The 6,418-nt window shown below is 48.3% G+C and overlaps 1 pseudogene; it reads left to right on the top strand.

Moving 5' to 3' along the window:
* The first annotated feature begins 1,564 nt into the window (after positions 1 to 1,564).
* On the top strand, positions 1,565 to 2,397 carry LOC136338309 (histone chaperone ASF1B pseudogene; annotated as a pseudogene).
* The last annotated feature ends 4,021 nt before the right edge of the window (positions 2,398 to 6,418 follow it).

The following is a 6,418-nucleotide window of genomic DNA, read 5'->3' on the forward strand; positions in this document are numbered from 1 at the left end:
GAGCTATTTTTACCCCCGGCTTGGAGCCATCTGGTTTCTCTGCGAAGGTTCACACTGGTATTTTTCAGGGCAGCTGGTCACGTGTCCTCTTTTCCCAAGTCAAGGCTGGTGGCCTGGGGAGTAATGTGCGCAGGCTCTGGGGCATCTCCCACCTACCCTACCTGTCTGCCCTTGGTTGATACCCCTGATCCTCGTGGCGGATGCCAAGGTTAGTGGCCACCAGCACTTCAGTTCCCTCTTGCATGTTACTGTCAGAGCTTTTTCTCTTCTAAGGGAGTAAATAGAAGCAGCCCAGATAGAGCCTGGGAACAGGGGTTCACAAAAGGCATTTACCTTGACGGTGGGACAGGGTACCTCCTGCCACTTTCCTGCTTTGCTGGTGGGAGCAGTGTGTCAGGTGTAGGTTAAGAAACTGAGTGCCTTGTCACAGTAAAAACATGCTGTGGACAGGCGATCAGAAAAGTAATTTTACCAGGCAGACTTCAGAGAAGAAGAAATCATCTTCCTGTGTTCCGTTAGCTGTGGGCAGGGCTGCTCTCACTCCTGTGAACGAAAGCGCTTCAGAGCTGGGCTGGCTGTCACCCTGTGCGCCAGGAAAGCCTTTTCCATGATCTGGACTTCTTTGTCTTTTCCATTTAAAAACTGAAACCAAAGTGTTGACTGTCACCATTTAGAGAAGTGCACATTTCTTTCCCTTAACAACAGCTTTGAATGAATAGTTATAGTGTGCCCAAAGGACCTCCACTGTAGCTGCACCGCTGGCTTCCCAGTTTACAAAGGACAGCAGAGGAGAAGAGCAGCTGCTTACCTTCTGAGCAGCCCTTTTGTGCAAGAGGAGCAGTGTTCTTTTTACTCTGCCGCACCGATTTATGTCCCACGGGTCTTCTGGTGACAGTGCCTACTGGAAGTGCAGAAGAATCCCGATAATTAATACGGGATTCTACAAATAAGTGTAAGAGATATTTGCTCAATAACATTTCTCTGCATTGCCAGCACATCCTCCAAAGCCTGTGGTGCTGAGCTCCAGAGTGGGTGATCATGTGCAGAAGGCGGGAGTGAGATAGTGCGGCAGAGACTCAGGGAACGAAATCGTGTGTGTCCTCTCCAGCTGCCTTCATTGCTACACACCAGGTTTTCCCTTGAAGGATTTTCTTCATACTGGTGCAAATAGTTCTTATCCCCTACATATTCTACTGTAAATGCATCCACCACTGACTACATTTTAATTATATTGTATTTTGGTGTGGGCCTCTTTGGAACTCTCTGTGTTTCATGGACCTATGTGTCTTTTTCTTTCACCCAGTTAGGAAAGTTTTCAGCCATTACAGTATTTCTTCAAGTATGTTCTTAACCCCTTGCTCTCTCTCTCTCTGCCTTCTGGTACTCATATGATGAGAATGTTGTTGTGCTTCCTGTTATCCCAGAGGCCTCTTAGACTGTCCTTATTTAAAATTTTTTTTTCGATACGCACATCAGACTGTGGACAAGGCCGTCCTGCTGACCTCTGCAGGCCCAGACGTGGGCTTTGCCCTAGCTTCGGCTTCAGCCGCGGCCCGGCGAGGCAATGGCCAAAGTGTCAGCACTGAACGTGGCGGTGCTGGAGAATCCGAGCCCTTTCTACAACCCCTTCCGGTTCGAGATCAGCTTCGAGTGCAATAAGGCTCCGGCGGACGACCTGGAGTGGAAGATCATTTATGTCGGCTCAGCTGAGATTGCGGAATCTGATCAAATCCTAGATTCAGTGCTGGTTGGCCCTGTCCCAGCAGGGAGGCACATGTTCATTTTTCAGGCCGATGCCCCCAACCCATCCCTCATCCCTGAGAGTGATGCCATTGGTGTGACTGTTGTCCCAATCACCTGCACCTACCATGGACAGGAGTTCATCCGCGTGGGCTACTATGTCAACAACGAGTACACTGACCCAGAGCTACGGGAGAACCCGCCCCCAAAGCCAGATTTCTCTCAGCGCCAACGGAACATCTTGGCCTCGAATTCCCCGGTGATCCATTTCCACATCAACTGGGACAACAACACAGACAGGCTAGAGGCGATAGAGAACCAGGACCTGGTCCTAACTGCACCCCTGTCAAGGGCTTGGGGCTCCCTAGCTGCATCCCTGGCCTCCTCCCTGAGAACTCCACGGACTGCCTCTAACTGCGGGACTCCAGGCCCTACCTGGGCCAAGCCAGACTACGGCCAGTCTCCCAACACATTTGGAGGGGGCAGTCGGGCTTCCCGGAGTGTCACGTGGGGGATATCTGGAAGACTTGGTGCCGTCAACTACATTCAAGCCTGTCAAAGTTGTCCCCAAGGAAAGAACAGGCCTCAAGTCTCTCTCAGCCTAAAGGATTATCTGACCTTTACTGCCCAGACCTATAAAAAGCGGATACTTCAGTTTTTAATTCTCTTTAATTTGTGTCCTTTCTTCCACACACAGGCCATTGTGTCACCATGCTCTCATACAAGTACCATTGACCTAGGGCTCTTCCCACAGACCACCCTGGCCTTGAGACTTTCTTGGTCAATGGCTGGCAAGGTTCTGGCCTTGTTGGGCTGAAGACTCTGTTATTGCTTTCCCTTCCCAAACATCTGAGTAGATCCACCCAGCTTCCTGGAGTCACAAGGAATCAGGATGCTTTTTAGGTCTTTCAATCCAATAGCTCCTGGAAAACTTCCCAAAAGTGTGATCAGCAGGATGCTGAGGAATGGCTGTTGACTCTTCTCCAGTCACAACTACCTTCTAATTACCCAACTGGATCTGGATTTCCCTGGAGGCTGCCACTGTGGGGAGATGGCATGTTGGAGTGACCTGCCATGCTCTGTCTCAGTGTCAGGGCCCCTCTGCCTCTGGTTGCCTTGATCAGCTAGGACCTCATGCACTCATAGGGTACAAAGTGGTTGTAGGCATGGGAAGCAGTAAGGACCCTGAAAACCTCCCTCTCCCTGCCATGCTCTCTAAAATGATCCCCATCCCCTCACTGCTATGTGGATGCTATTGTGATTACAGTTTGTATATTAAAGCGTTTTTATATTTAAAAAAAAATTTTTTTTTCTTGCCTGACCAGGCGGTGGTGCAGTGGGATGAGTGTCGGACTGGGATGAAAAGGACCCAGGTTCGAGACCCAGAGGTCGCCAGCTTGAGTGCGGGATCATTTGGTTTGAGCAAAGCTCACCAGCTTGGACCTAGAGTTGCTGGCTTGAGCAAGGGGTTACTCAGTCTGCTGCAGCCCCATGGTCAAGGCACATATGAGAGAGCAATCAATGAACAACTAAGGTGTCACAACAAAAAACTGATGATTAATGCTTCTCATCTCTCTCCATTCCTGTCTGTCTGTCCCTATCTATCCCCCTCTCTGACACTCTCTCTGTCTCTGTAAAAAAAGAATTTTTTTTCTTTTTTGCTGCCCTAATTGGGTATTTTCTACTTCCTTATTTCCCAAATCACTGATTCAGTTGTCTGTTTAATCTAACTTGCTCTTGATTCTTTCTAATGTATTCTTTTTTTAAAAAAGATTTTATTTATTCATTTCAAAGAAGCTGGGGAGAGAGAGAAGGAGAGAAAGGGAGAGGGAGGAGCAGGAAGCATCAACTCCCATATGTGCCTTGACCAGGCAAGTCTGAGATTTCAAACCTGCGACCTCAGTGTTCCAGGTAGATACTTTATCCACTATGCCACCACAAGTCAGGCCTCTAAGGCATTCTTTATTTCACATGTTCTATCCTTCATTTGTAGTTGGTTCTTTTTTATGGTTTCTATGTCCTTTCTAATGTTTTCTATCTCTTTATTGAAGTTCTCACTATGTTCCTCAAGCATCCTTATAACCATTGTCTATAACTCTGTATCTGGTAAACAGCTTGCCTCATTTCACTGAGTTCTTTTTCTGGGGATTTCTTCTGTTCTTTCCTTTGGGGTATGTTTCTTTATCTCCCAATTTGGCTGCCTCTGTGTATGTTCCTGTGTATTTGGTAGATTTGCTATGTCTTGGCATGGTGGACTTACAGAGTAGGTATCAGAGGCACAGTCTCCCTGATCTCCTGATCCAGGTGCTCCAGGAATGTCCCTTAAGGGGGTTATGTGAGTCCTCCTGTTGTGGTTGAATCTTGATTGCTGTTGGCCTGTTCATGGGTAGGGCTTCCCACGAGGATTGACTACGAGGATTGACACTGTGAACAATGTATGAGCTGCTGTATAGGGGCTGGCTCAGCAAGGCCCGATTCATCCCAGCAGGGTCTGGTGTCTGCTAAGATCTTCCTTTGTGTGTGCAGCTTGTGGAGCTAATTGGGTCATGTCCTGAGGTGGTTGAATCTCTGGTTGTGCTGGTTTTGGGAGCCCCTGGTAGGGGATCCAGTGCTGGTTGATGTTAGGCGCTGCCAATGACAGGCTCTGAGCTGCCTGTTTGGAACTACAAAGTGATTCACAGTATGTGGCCGCCTCTATTGGGCCTAGGCGTGCATGGGTGGGGTCTAGCTGTGCACCAGGTGCAGGTCAGCAAAAGGCCCGAGTCTCCCTGAAATTTGCCCTCACCTGTCACTGCCTGTTAGGCTTCGTCACTAAAAGAGCCTCTGGCAGTACATGCGCAGAGTAAGGAAGGTTCTCAGTGAATCACCAGGTATGGGCAGATGGTTTTCACCAGATTGACACAGATTCAAACTTGGTGCCATTGCTGGGTTCAAGGCCCCTCAGCTCCAGTCTCTGGCTACACAAAAGTCAGCTGTCACTGCCATGTGGAGGACCTCTGTAGTGGGTCAGAGTCTCAGGGAGTCATCAGGGTAAGGCCAGCAGCGTTCATCAGCCCAAACAGACAAAGATTTGGCCATGTGAAAGGAGGGCTCTGCACAGGAATGGTGGCACTGGTCTGGCCTGTGTGGGAAAAACGGCCCACATGAGATTCATACAACGCAGTTTTCCCCAGTCTGCCTGGACCTTCTGGAGAGTCTTCTGCACAGGGGACCAGCTGGCCGGAGCCCACTGACAATACTGCTAGAGTGCAGCTCAACAGGATGGGACCACTGGGGTCAGGAGGATGGAGCTGGTGGTTCTCCCCTGGTGGGATCAGTGGATCTTCTGTGTGTGTGTGGGGGCTATGCCACTGCTGCACTGGCATGCTGTGTGTGGGGGGTAGTCTCCACCCCAGAGCCACAGCTTTGTCTCTGATTTTCCCTGAGAGCACCCTCAAGATCCCTTCAAGAAAGTCTATACCAGAGGTTCAGGCAGCAGACTTCTCCACAGGGTGTGTGTAAGCTGGGCCAAGCAAGGGGACAGGGAGTAGGATGGTGGTCTTGTGTAGCCCCCGTGAGATGCAGTTTTGAGGGGGGTGCCTGACCTAAGAAAGATGGCTTCTGTGGACAGTGCAGGAGAAGGACTCAGCACAGGGACCCTGGTGGCTGTCCCTTCACTGGGTTCAGCCACACAAAGACTCTAGACCAGTCTAAGCTGCCGTTCCTCTGCCAGGGCCTAGGGTGAATGATTGCCAACTATTGATAGATTTTGTGCACTGGCTCTTTAAGAGGACACCTGGGTTTTCAGCAGACTCCGGTCTCTCACCAGCAGGCTGAATCCCGCTGATTTTCACAACCAGATGTCATATGGGTGCTGGCCCTGGGGCTGAGACCCCAAGTTCCTGGACTAACTCTGCAGCTAAGATTTCCTTCCAGATTCTCCACTGCAGCACCTGGGAGCGGGACCAGCCCATTTTGAATCTCTGCCCTTCCCTACCAGACTAGCCATAGCTTCTTTTGTAAATCCTCTTCAGTTGATTATACAGGTTGACTGTTGTAATTATAATTTAGTTGTAATTCCAATTTTGGCCTGGGAGGTGGTGAGTGTTAACTTCCATATACTCTGCTGACATCTTTGGGTCAACAGATTTTTTTGATTTTTTTAAGTAGGCTTATTGTAAGGGCCTTCTTACACACTAATATTGTAAAAATAAAAATAAAAATTATTTCAATTATTTTAGTTTGAAATAGTCCTTTTTTCCTCTGGCCAGATTAATTTTCCTAAAATGCCATTTTCCTCACAAACTAAAAATCTTTAGCAACTCCTATTAGCTTTAGGATCTGGTCCAAATTTCTTAGCCTGGAAATCTAGGTCATTCTACTGTTGTCCAACTCTTTCCTACAGAAATCTTTTGTTTTAGCTGGTATACTTACTTTCCTTCAAACATATATAGCTCACTGCTGCCTCAGAGATTCTGTTTATGCTGAACTCCAAAAGGAAGACCACCAAGGTACTTTCTCAGTCTAGATATTCCTCTTGCCCAACTCATTTATTTTTCTTCAATTCATGTTGGTCTCACACTTTTCTACTCCCATGACACTAACTGACTTCTGTACATAGAAACATCCTATGTGTGACTGGAGGATATAAGTAAAGGGCTACCCTAAGTTGAGCAGTTTCCCTTCCGGAAGCAACGGA

This window comes from Saccopteryx bilineata, chromosome 5 (assembly GCF_036850765.1).
Source record: "Saccopteryx bilineata isolate mSacBil1 chromosome 5, mSacBil1_pri_phased_curated, whole genome shotgun sequence".
Lineage (NCBI taxonomy): Eukaryota > Metazoa > Chordata > Mammalia > Chiroptera > Emballonuridae > Saccopteryx > Saccopteryx bilineata.